Here is a 2,105-nt window from a genome sequence, read left to right on the forward strand (position 1 = left end):
GGTAAGGCTGAAATTAAACCATGAGAGTTGGATTTGTTCGCCTAACGCTAAACAAATGGAGTGATTACCTTCTTTCCAAACGCATCAGTCATACTACATTAAGTAGCAGAGAGCTAATTATCCCAATTAGGAGACTGATTTATAATTAATGGCTTGGACCAAGTGATAATTGGATGTTAATGGATAACAGTTTTGTCTGAAGTAGCCTCCCACTCCCCCAAAGGCAGGGCTGGAGGGTTGGGTGGTTTTTTTGGTTTGGTGGGGAGGAGGGGGCCGACAGGTCCTGGGGACCGGGGAGGGGGTCGGGGGGGGCGCTGGCCGGGGTTCAGCGAGGTGGGCTGCGGGGATAACCTCCAGCACCCCTCTTCCCTCAGGTTTTCGAGCAATCCCCTCTGCTTATTTCCTCCCCTCTCCGAGTTTTCAAGCCATGGAGAGCTGACCCGAAGCAGTGGGGTTGTCCCACGTTACTCAGTGGGTGCTGAGTTCCTCACCCATCCACCCACGGGGTGTGAGTCGTTGAGGGGGGGGAAGGCTGAGCCCTAAGGGGTGTCCCAGTGCAGCCAAGGCTGTCCCCCTGCCCTGCCTGCAGGGAGAGCAGGACGTGGCTCACCCCAAGGAGGAGATGATGCTTCACACCCTCCCTGGTCCGTGTTCCCTGTACAGAGGGGGGAATGGAGTGAACCTGCAGTTTCTTGCTGCTCCATGTTTCTCTCTCGATAGCCGCGTCTCAGAACCAGCACATTGATTATTTAGCTGTTCTCTTCCATGCTCGCTTTTCACCCGTGAGTAAGTCGATACAAGTCAATCCCAGTCCCTTCTTTGCCCCAGCCAGAGAGACTTGGACCTACCGACCCTTTGGCTTTCAGATCGTGTTTCTAAGTTCATTTTTTCCGTTCTAACTAAGAACCATAAGGGCATAAAATTCCTGAAAGGGTAAGAGTGACTTCAACTCTGAGTTACCCCATGAGAGGTGGTATTAAATTACACCAACGTACTCAGTGCAAAAATACATCCAAAATCATACCGTCAGTACACAGAACGCCAGCTTAGATTGGCATTCCAGCTTTCCCTGCTAATTTAGAGAGATCTTGATGTCTGAATGGGACGGTCTTCTTATGCTCGCGTAAATCAGCAAGCTCCTGCAGAGATATTATTGCCGTCTCAGAAGACGCAGCTCTTTTTCACGGAGTTGGGGCAGATGTTGCTTCTCCTCAGGGCCAGGGTCGCTACCTGCATCAAAGAAACAGAACCAGAGGAGGTTCCTCCAGGGCAGGCTGGCCAGGCAAGTTTTGCACAAAATAGTCATAGAGGGAGTGACTGCGGTGGGTTTTGTTCCCAGTGTCTTTATGCTTTAAAAGAATGCTTCGCTGAGAAAGGGGGGGAATTGGATGAAAAGAAGCTGGAGTGAGCGGAGTTTCTCTCCCCTCTGTCATCAACACAACCAGCCCTGTCAAAACAAAGGTGCCGCAGAGAAGGTCCAGGACCACACTCTTCTGATGTGGCTACCGACTGGTTTTGCTGCTGAAGCTATGGGCAAACCCTTTAGCTAGAAGTAGCCTATGTTTTCTAAGACACCGGTTATTCTTTCCGTGGTTTTTTTCAGGGGCATCCCAAAATTCTGCTTGTCGAGTTGGAAATGCTTCTGCTGGGGCACTGACAAATGTCAGTCGGGCTTGAACCCTTTCAAAAGGTTCAGTGCTGATTCCCACTGCTCAAGTCCAAACAGAAATGTTTGTAGCTACCTTGCTTCATTTAGCAAAGACACGGAAGCAGGGAAAATGCTGAAGAACACGGCTTCAATAAAGCCCAAATTTTCCAATCCTACACAGCTACTGTGGGGGAACATTCATCAAAATATGCTTGTCGCAAAGAGGGTGGAGAATTCTGAAATGCGGCTAAATACCCAGGAATTAATTAATGGTGCACTGGGTTTAGTCACACCCTGCATCTTTTTCTGCCAGTCTGTTCCAATCCAAAAACTACTGAAATTGAATTTTTTAATATTTTCTTTCTTTTGATTTCATCAAGTTTTGGATCAGGCCCTTTATGATTTCTAAAGCATGACTGGTACAGATGTAGCTCCTGGGAAGGAGGGATGCTCGGGG

Source organism: Charadrius vociferus, unplaced genomic scaffold, assembly GCF_000708025.1.
Source record: "Charadrius vociferus isolate BGI_N301 unplaced genomic scaffold, ASM70802v2 scaffold163, whole genome shotgun sequence".
NCBI lineage: Eukaryota > Metazoa > Chordata > Aves > Charadriiformes > Charadriidae > Charadrius > Charadrius vociferus.